Here is an 11,072-nt window from a genome sequence, read left to right on the forward strand (position 1 = left end):
TTAGGATTTCTTCTGAAAAAGTAAAAAATCCTCTAGTCCAGTGGTTGGTTTGTTTCTTGACGGTTAAAGCTTCAGGTTATCAGTTTAAATTTTGAGTTTTCCATGGACAGGGAATGTAATATGAGATGTCCTTTGTTTTTTACACCCGTCACAAATGCTTATAGAGTGCAGCCAGCCATGAAGAGTCACGCCCATGGACAGGCATTATGGGATGAGAGCTCTTGTCCCCCCTCATCCCCCATTCATATAAAACCTCTTTTATGAGTTCCTCAGGTGTGCTGAGGAATTTTCTCTCTTGCTGAGTTGATCAGAAAACTGTGCAGAAGCTATATTTTCTTGGAAAGGCAATACAAAATATTAGTGAAGTAAATTTTTAAAATGCATTTTAGCTTTGACAGAAAAGAGTAAAATGTGCAGTATTGTTAAAAGTTATTTTAGTGCATGCAAACACTGGTGCAATACTTCATTCTGTTCTGTAGGGGGTGACAAAGGAATCACTAAAGAAAAAGGGAATTGGCAAGTCTGAATTTCTTTTTAATTTATAATCAATTAAATGTTTTATTTATTTTATTTTCATTTTTAACAAATTTATTTATATATTACTTATAATAACTGAGAAATATAACGTCATTTTAATACAAAATACATACAAAGCAGCAACATTTTGAATAACAAGCACATTATTGTGATTGGTGATCCCCTCAGTCACATGACTTGCACTCAAATCATGTAAATCCATATAAAAGCACTGACTCATAAATAGTAGAAAGTCACTGACTACCCACAAAGGTGTCTCTGTAAGCTCAAATACCCCAGGGCAAGTGCACAAATAAATGTCAGTTTGTTGCCAAGGAAACTATTCCACCTGGCTATCTTAAGGTAGACCAAGTTTTGGTAGACCAGTCCTTGTCCACTGGAAATGGTGTGCGAGTTTTTTATTTTTTATTTATTGTACTTCAGTGACCAATAAGAAGAGTGTGTATTTATATTTAATCATCTATCTTATGGTTATCATTGTTAGAGTCAGAGACCAGAAATGGGTTTTAGAACAGCTATGTTATGAATAAGGCAAGTTTGTGCTTTGAGTGTTAAAGGCACAGCATATATAGATAACGTCTTATGCACATTGAATTTGACGGATCAAGTGTTTTTGTCTTGTGCATCACCCTTATCTTGTGTCATGTTATGTGAATCAAAGGAATGAATCATCTTGTTGAACTAAAAAAAAAAAAACATTCTTGTTTTTCATGAATCATAGGCCTATCTCATGGGTGAATGATAATGAATGAAGAACGACTGCATCTTAACTGATCTGAGATGTCAAATATGTGTGTTTTCTGGATTTGAGCAGAGCCCAGATATATAAAGTACACCTGATTTCCATTATGGGTCTTGTTTTTGGTGTTTCAGGCCCTGTCCACACGAACGCAGTTATTTTTAAAACCGCAGCTTTTTCTATGCAGTTTGGCCGTTCGTCCACACGCAAACGCTGCACCAGGTCTCCGAACATTTTTGAAAACGCCTGCCAGGGTGAAGATTTTCAAAAACTCCGGTTGCAGTGTTATCGTGTAGACAGAGAAACCAGAGTTTTTGGCTTGTGACGTCGGAGCCTGCGCTGTTATCTCCGCCTATTGGAAACTTTTTCAGGCTTCTGATTGGCCAACATGGCTTTACAGTTGAGATTATATCGCCACCTGTTGGTTTGGCATGCTCTTGACAGTGCTTCATAGCATGCGTTTGCGTTTTCATGTGGACGGAGATTTTTTTTAAAAACGGAAGAAGGAAAAACGTTTATAAAAATACCCGTGTACGTGTCTGTGGACATGGCCTCAGACTATGTTAAGTTTTCAAAGGGCAACATAGATCCCATTTATTTGCTGGTTAATCTAGTAGAGAAGCACACCTACATCCAAAATACAACATTTGATTAGTATATACAATTACAACCATATTATAAGTCAATGAGGCTTATATTTCAGTTGATTGAGAAAGGTGATTTTATCGTGGAAGTTGTGGCCTAATGGTTAGAGAGTCGGACTCGTAACCCAAAGGTTGCGGGTTCGAGTCGTGTACCGGCAGGGATTGTAGAACAGAGCACACTTTTCTTTTAAGAACAAAAGATGCCTTTCTTCAACTCAAACTCTTTGAGAAGGAGACTCTATGATTCACGGTGGAGAAACTGAGCTAAGCCCCCATGTGATGGGTCTTTCTTCCAGGCCCCAAAGGACAAAGACTTAAATCTGCTGCACTTCCTTCAGGCCCGCTCGCTCTTCTGCGTAGATTAGCCTCTAAGGCTAGTCTGAGCAGTCATGTCTACGGGATTAGATTTTGCTCTTCGAAGCTTGGCTATAGCCCATACTTAAAGGCCCGGACAAAGGATAGTAGAGCGCACTTCCATCAACATGAGGCCCATTGGTGAGCACTCCAGGAGAGCGGAGAATGTGCAACCAATATCCATGGACGCACTCACCCTGAAGGGCCAGAGACATGTTCAACACTTGTTAACAAGTGTTCTCTTGTGACGGCCCTGTGGATCATTGAGAGCTGATCTCCAGTACTTTCAGTCTTCTCTTCCAGAGAGCGATACAGACTGCAGTGGATTTTCATCATACACAGCCCTCACTTGTTATACTAGAACAACATGACTTCTGTTCAATGAATCACGTCACTTTCACTTTTTTTTCAAGATTCATTCATTCATTCATTCATTCATTTTAGCATACTCAATTGCTTATTAGGGAAAAGTGACTTCATGGCTGCTTTACCAACTTAAAAAAAAGTTACACATAAATACACATTTGGACACTATTATAATATATATATGATGATTCCAAGTGGAACAGTAGATGTGTCACGGATGATCCAGGATTTCTGCCAAGCCTTCATTCAATCCATTATATTTGGAGGAATGCTTGAGAGAACCGTTGCTGTGTCTATAATTCATCTGATGTAAATTCAGTGCTTAGTAGGCTATTAAGTGCGGGTGCTCATTTTTCTTTGGAAGTTAATTACAGTAATCACCATGCTGGTATGGATAGAATACATACTGTAGTGTTATTCTGACCTCACATTCCTCCCAACAAAGTATGCATGTGAACATCCAGTGAAAACGGCCATGGCTGGTTGAAAAACAACTATATTTTATTAATTAATACTCAAGAAGATGCTAAATGGACCAGATAAAATTGCATTCCAGCTGAATTTTGCTCTGTGGAAAGCAAGATCAACAAGATTAAACAAATCTTGAGCCCTCTGATGTGTGAGCGAGTTTTATAAAGTGCTGGCAAAGCAAAAAGAGAAGCGAGAATGCAAATGTACATTGTTGCAGTGACTCAGAGTGCCAGTGTGCTGCCCATGGGGAGTGGCTCACTGGCATCACCAGCCATCACAATGATTGGATTCACTCACTATAAATGTGCTAATCTTGCCATTTCTTATTTGTCTCCATAGCCCTGTAAAGAAAATAAGAGAGTCAGACAGAAACATCAGCACACATAGTCATACTGGAGAGCTTGAGTCACACTAAAACAACTGGAGTGTCAGAATATGATAGCATACCTGCCACAATTTGTTCTTGTGCTCTGTCCGCAGACCCTGCAGGAGATTTGTTAGATCGAGAGGACTGCCAGTGAGCTGGAACCAGCCATCGCTGATAAAAAAAACAAAAACAAAACAAAAATAAATACTGAAAGCGGTGCAATACAGACTAGGAGACTAGAGGAGTATTATAAGGCCTATATATATATAATATAATAGGCTACATATAGGATATATATATATATATATATATATATAAGATTGAAGTTTTCAGACCCTTTGCAATGACATTTCAAATTTAGCTCAGGTACACCAAATTTCTCTGGAGAATCTTTGAGATATTTCTAAATATTGATTGAAGAAAATTGATTGGACATAATTAGGAAGACACAGCTGTCTATATAAGGTCTCTCTCTACACTAAATAGGTAACTTGTCTACTAATTAGTAATGATACTGATTTTAGTAAACAAAAATCATTGAAAGTAATGATAACTTCCTATTCAGTATGTGAATCAGATATATATAAGATTGAAGTTTTCAGACCCTTTGCAATGACATTTCAAATTTAGCTCAGGTACACCAAATTTCTCTGGAGAATCTTTGAGATATTTCTAAATATTGATTGAAGAAAATTGATTGGACATAATTAGGAAGACACAGCTGTCTATATAAGGTCTCTCTCTACACTAAATAGGTAACTTGTCTACTAATTAGTAATGATACTGATTTTAGTAAACAAAAATCATTGAAAGTAATGATAACTTCCTATTCAGTATGTGAATCAGATATTAATTAACTCGACTCAGCACTCTGCCTGATTCACTGAAGAGTTCATTGAAGAGTGCGTCAGACTGATTCAAACCGTTGAGTCCTTCAATCTTTTTCGAACGATTAATTACAAGAACCGGTTCATAAGAGTCATGCTTGTGAATCAAACTGAACTGCGCGGTATATTGCCGATTCATTATAAAGAACCGCTACGTGTTACTTCTTCGTTGATAGAAAAATACGTTTGTTTTGACTTCTTTTGCCGTCGGCGCTGGAGATTCCGTCAGACATTATTCAACTTTTTATCTATGTTTTGTATTTTACAACTTTTTATTGAAAAGACGATAAAGGTTCACATCGCTAATTCGGCCTGTTTCTCCAACAAAAATATCGCGTGGATTCAGCACACATGTACTATGCTATGATAGGGCTACTTTTGTGTCGCCAGACATGTCACTATAAACTGTTAATTGTTCAAAATTTCTTCTTTTGCGTTTCTGGATAAAAGTAACAGCATACAGGTGAGTAGCTACATAGCCTAATAACCACTTCAGTATGAGTTGAACAGTTCCTTAACGATGTTCCAAACATTTAGAACAACTCCCTCTTTTTTCAGCCTTTGTCTTTTCATAGGCTACCTGTTCTTTATACTTGAAGCATATCTTGTTTTTAAAGTGCAATTTTAGATTATTGTGGGTAATAATAATTAAGCCTGCTGGCACTGACACCATTGTTTTGTACTATTGCTCCTCACAAATCCCTCAGTTTAGGCCATGTTCATTTACATACTCAGCTGTCATTATCTTTAAAGACTCATATTCCTTTGAGTCGATTATTGTTTGGCCCATATCTCACCCCTTGTTTATGCTGTCTGCTCTTTGTTATGAAATCTTTCAGCTGTGTCAGAGCCCTGCATGCCTCTCATGGTATTATTACAGCTCTCACTGCTCACGTTTTATTTTGTCAGACAGGAACCTGCAACAGATCTGTGCCAGCTTTGGAGATTTGTCCTTGTGTATCTTGAGAAACTTATATGTTATATGTAAGATAAAATGAGTAGAGCCAGTGGCAAAACAATTGGATGTAATATTAGACCTCTCTGATATAGTATGGTGTGTGTGTGTTTGGCACTGAGGGCTGGGATATCCATGAGACAATGAACATGCTGGAGCAGTGGCTGGGTGATGCACGTGACACAATGCGGCAGCTGGCTGGCTGACTTCAAGGCCACACTGACTGGAGCAGGAGGCCAATTCATTGTTTATAGGCCTGGAGCGTTGCACGGGCTTGCACAAGAGTTTTCCCTGTGCACCCCACCAGGTGTAAGATTCATTCAAATTTCTAAGCATTTTGCATTCTAAGCTTGGGAAGTGCCATCAAACTAACTTGTTGTTTTAATTTCATCAGGCTTTTACTCGTTCACGTCATCTCTTGGAATATCCAAAGGCAAGTTTCCCTAATAATAGCCACCAGAACAGAACACATTTTATACATGGGGAAAATTGATTGCTTGGTCAGTAATTCATGAAGGTCCAGATATTAAAGCTCTTGATTCTACTTTATATTTGATTTTATGAAAATGTACCATAGTTCTTGTAATTGTCTAACTATAGCATTTGTTACAATTGTTTATATTTCAATAAGTTCTGTTAATGATTTACATCATATCTTGGAATATTCAAAGCCAGGTTTTCCTAATTTCAGTTCCACATGTTAGACGTGGGGAAAATTGATTGGTTTGTCAATAATTCATGAAGTTACAGACTTTAAAGCTCTTGATTTTGTGTTGTACTTGCCCTTATGAAAATTTGCTGTAGTTCTTGTAGTTGTTGCATTGTTACAGTAGGGCTAATTGCAGGTAACACCATTGATAGCTCTGCTTGGTCCAATGTAGATTTTTTTGTCAACTATAGCATAATGAAAATTATCAGCTTATCAAATTTAAAAAATTATAAAATTATCAACATTTAGAAACTCTAGCTACAACATACCGCAATTGTACTCCTAACAGATTATTTATTATAAATTTCACCAAGAAGTTACTACAAACTTTTCCACAGTAACAGTTTTAATACAATAAACAATCATTTCTAAGGTGGTCAAAAGTAGTTAAACCTTCTAATTAATGTTGGTGCAAAATTATATTTTGGCTTATTCTCTACAGTCTTTTTAGGTTATGCGGCTGTTTTGATTTTCCACATAGTGTTTTGAAATAATATTCCTAATAGAATTAAGATTTTTGCACATTTTATCATCAGCATTGTGATAGTGCTTTAAATATTGTGGGGTTGTAGTTCTAGACTTCTTTTTCTTTCTTGTGCAAAGTTGGCTCAAATGTACAGTTCACCCAAAAATGAAAAATGGTCATTCTTTACTCATCCACATCCCCAAACTTGTATGAATTGTTTTCTTACGCAGAACACAAAATAGGATATTTTGCAAATTGTTTCAGTTGTTTGCATAAAGTAAAAATGTAGTTTTACAGTGAGGATATTAGCAAAGCGTGTCTAAGCACTCTGTCCATCTGGATCAATTTTTTTCCACAACTGTTAGTGTGTCTTAGCCAGTTTCAAGTCAAGTCACAATTATTTATATAGCACTTTTTTACAATACAGATTCTGTCAAAGCAGCTTTACAGTATTAAACAGGAAAATAGTGTGTCGAAGGAACCAAAACTCCATCGTTCTTGTCTGGCCAGATGAAACCAGCAGTTTCCCCTTTATTAAGGTGATAGATTTTTTTCAAACAATGATGAATGACCCGTTTCCAACGGCAGTACAAAGCAGCACATGCGTGACATGCAAACCACCACTAAAGAGTGCCAGCTTTTCACAACCATTTCACATCTCATGCATGCAAATTCTGCCCTGCTTAGGAGCATCAAAGGCATTTCTTTTCATTTAGTTTCCTGTCTTCACCTTGCTGCAGTATTTGTTATTGGGTGGATTTATAGTCAACGGCACTCCGCTTGTCTTGCACTCACACTCCTTTCAATGCAAAGTTGTCATGATTGATTGGAGTCTAGTCCTTTGATTAAAGTCAATGTGAACCGACTGCAACTGTTACGACCCACTTTCTCAGCAGCGTTGGTCCCTGAGGTATTTTCATGTTCTCCATAGAAATTTTAAAGAATTCTTCAATAAAGATGCCACATTTTAGGCAATAAAGTAGGAAGGAAGTGAGTAAGATGTAAAGTAAGAAAGTTTGTGCAGAATTGGAAAATGAATAGGATTTTTATTTCTGGAATTTTAATTCTTTAATGTGACGTATTTCCAAAAGAAAACAGTCAGAACAGAAAATTCAGGCAGAACAGAATTGATTAGATCTCGGAAAATGGGAGTTACTTACCAGAATAAAACCAGAGTCAATTTGAGATTAACACTGCGTCTAAATATTTTTTTTGACCTGTTGGTTAAAATGATCTAATAGTCTTCACGGCCTAAGTGACATCAGTGGAAAAGTTGTTTCAGAGGAAGAGAAAGTTAGTACATTTTGATTAAAGATTACAAATACTTTTTTTTTTTTTTTGGAATAACATGCACCAGTGAATTGTCCACAATAAGACCAGGAACATGCAGGGTGACTCCATGATGATTTAAGAAACTATTTTTCAGAATTGATCACACTACTACTGTTTTGTTATGGCTTGTTTTGTTTGCCAGCATATACTTGAGAGTAAAGCTAGTTTCTGTTCGGTGAAGATAAATGTGTTTTCATCCAGTTTGTTTGCACAGTAGTACTGACACATAGCGCCTGTTGTGCCAGCAGGGAGCCGTCCATTGAACCTCGTCCAAGATCCTGTACTGAAGCTTCATCATTAGCAAGGTGACATTCAATCTTGGTTTTCAGAAAGAAAACTACACCCATTTGATTGAGTTCTGGAACATCAGCTTTCGCCGTTTAGAGTTTGATTTGGTTTTGAATATGTTACAAAAAGAGTAGCTCAGTTCTAAATATTATTAGCTCAATTTATCCTCAGTTGGTGAAATTCATGAAATTCCAGGATGTATTATGAGGCTGAACCAAATTTGGCATGTAGGAATGTGTGGGTGCCAGGATGGAAAATGCTATGTATTTGATCCCTAACACTTTAGTCCCTCCCGTATATGTAAATCATACGGTTAGACCAAATTTAACCCAGTAAACCCTTCAGGTCAGGTGTCTGAGGTCAAACAAGCTATGTATGGCAAGCCAATTGGCCTTGTGACATTGCAACCACCATTTATGACACAGTTGCTCAGAGAAAACTCTCCAGGAAGGAAAAGAGCCTTCTATTTTGGTTGTACTCCGACCAGTATAAATTTATTCCATTCCTAAGGAAAGATCCAGACATGCATTTCCTTGCAATACCAGTTACACGCATTTTCCCTCTGAGAACATTGCAGGACTAGCAGAGAGTCTTGTAGGATGTTAGGGTGTGTATACTGAGCTACTAGATCATCAGTCACATTGAAGGAGGCAGCAGTAGATGTTCGTCTCGGGGGAGGATAGCCTGCAATGACCTCAAACACACTCCCATCTTACAAATCACATCTGCAACCATAGACCTCTGCCGATGGGTTTTTATTGTTACACTTGAAGAGTGTGAAAGGCATTCTTCAAAGAGTCAATGGTAGCTGAATGCTGATTAAATGAAGGTGTGTTAGAAGTTTGCTTGCAGTGTAATTCAGTCCTGGAATATTCAGACCACTGTCAGAAGTAATAAGACGTCAATCAGGAGTGTGTGCAGTTTAGTCCAGTTCAGTTATGCAATTTTAAATCAATGTAGCAAGCAAACAGGATTTAGAATTTAAATTTGAATTAAAATTTAGGAGAGACTCTGTTAGTTCTCACATTAGCCTTGGCTACAAAAAAGAAGAAGGAAAAAAAAGACGGTTCATGCATGTTGTGAAAATTTGCCCTGGCAAAAAGCACACATTTGAACCTATAAATAGATTTTGCCAAACATATTTCATGTTGTTAGGTAATATACCATCACATTACAGTGTAACAATGAAGGTTTACCTTTATTATATAATTGAATTTCGTCTAAATGCATATTGTTGTGGATTTCTTGTGTTAGCTACGGCAAACACAGCTATGCCAAACAAGCAGGATTACAGAAGAATAGTTTTTTCCCCAATTTGTTGTTGTGCTGGACTATTGAAATCCCCCCATTGTGTGACTGTTTAATTTGTTTGAATTCCAATTCATTAAATTCCTCTTCCTGTCATTCCAATTGAAATTCCACTTCAACGTCCTGTGAAACTTGTGAAGCAAGTTCTTACATTTTGAATATTGCTCAACCCAGGTGGTCATCCATCTAAGATAGGACCAATTTACTCCAATTCACTGTAGGTTCATTGACCTACAGTATATTTAATTATTTATTGAGGTTATTGAGGTCTGTTGATTCAGAAGGTGTGGTCTTGCGTCAATGGCCAGAAGCCCACATCATCAGTTGAACTGGCACAAAGAAAAACTGCTCCAACAACAGACAGGAACTAGACTCTGTCGAGAAGCTTGGGCACAATTAGAGATCTTTTATAAACCTTTCATTCATATTCATCAGAAAGGCCACTTTTGTCTTAATTCCCTTCCACTTCTGCAGAGCTACGAGAGCACTTGAGCTTAATCAGAACAGGGAGAAAGCAATTCATTCTGCTTATGGCAGTGTGAAAGAGGAGCCTCTGTCATGAGGTTGGAGAGCTCTTGACTCCTCTGCTCAAATGTTCTCCTGTGGGTCACACATTTTAAACAAATGAACGAAAGATGAAATGCAAATTGTATGGAAAACGTGTGCTGGAAAATAAATGTGCTGTTCACAGCTATTGATGGGATTGGGAAGTGTGAGGGAGTGTTAGAACTGGTTTTACTGCTAACATAAAGGAGCCCCCGCCCATGTCCCCCCGAGCAAATGGGCGGTGTCTCCATGCTTGGAGTTGAAGACCAGCTCAGGTTCTCAGCAATAATAATAATTTAACATTTTAATTTTAATACAACTTTTTTCTGTTTATTTATTTATTTTTACTTTTTTTGAACTGTAAAACAAATGGAAACATGCATATATTTTCTATTTCAAAATGAACAGTAAATATATATATTTTTATTATCAAATATGCTATTCTGAATCTATATAGGAATTATGTATATTGTTTTTGCCTTTTAAAATGCACAACTTGAATGCTTTTGACTTTTCTTTTTTTTTTGTATTATATTGTTTCTGCTTGGTTGTGATATGGAGTTTTGCATATATGGTAAATTAGGTGAACTTATCTGCACATAAGGAAACAAGCTCTTTATCATGGAAACAAATGGACTCCTTGCTTTTAAAAAGTTCAGATATGTGGTAGTCCAACCCACTTCAGCCCCCCAGGGTTTTACTACTGTACTTCTCCACCTGTGATCTGGTCATCACCCACAGCATTCTTTCCAAAACAGCCTGCAGTTTCCAATTCTGACCTTCCTCCTCTGCACCTTTTCATTCCAGCTGCACAAGAATCCTGATTATTCAGGCTGTTTATGCCGAGTTCACACTGCACGATTTTCAAACTGGTCGGATCGCGGTTGTTTTGGGGGTAGCATTCAGTTGCTGTTGTGTTCACATTGCACGATGGATCGGCGACAGGGGGTTTCACACTGCATGACTTCAAAATAGGAAGAATCGCCGACAGCTCTGTCTGGTCTGCAAACTACGTTTCACAACAAAACACATGCGAGAAGTGATAAGGAAATAACGCGAGAACCCGCGTGCTTCAGACCGGAGTTCTCGCAAGCAAGACTGTA

At 37.6% G+C, this 11,072-nt stretch overlaps 1 protein-coding gene across 2 annotated transcripts in view; it reads left to right on the forward strand.

Moving 5' to 3' along the window:
* Window positions 1-4,488: 4,488 nt before the first annotated feature.
* The window catches only part of LOC107733858 (epithelial membrane protein 2-like), a 26,899-nt gene continuing 20,315 nt past the window's right edge, over window positions 4,489-11,072 (forward strand). The window contains exons 1-3 of one of the 2 annotated variants that reach the window (XM_016545678.1): window positions 4,489-4,828; window positions 5,443-5,629; window positions 5,715-5,753. The gene's annotated coding sequence lies outside the window, so the exon portion shown is untranslated. Of the gene's footprint in view, window positions 4,829-5,435; window positions 5,630-5,714; window positions 5,754-11,072 lie in introns of those variants that run through there. The other variant, XM_016545679.1, reaches the window with a different exon arrangement.

This window comes from Sinocyclocheilus rhinocerous, unplaced genomic scaffold, assembly GCF_001515625.1.
Source record: "Sinocyclocheilus rhinocerous isolate Xijiao unplaced genomic scaffold, SAMN03320098_v1.1 scaffold189, whole genome shotgun sequence".
Lineage (NCBI taxonomy): Eukaryota > Metazoa > Chordata > Actinopteri > Cypriniformes > Cyprinidae > Sinocyclocheilus > Sinocyclocheilus rhinocerous.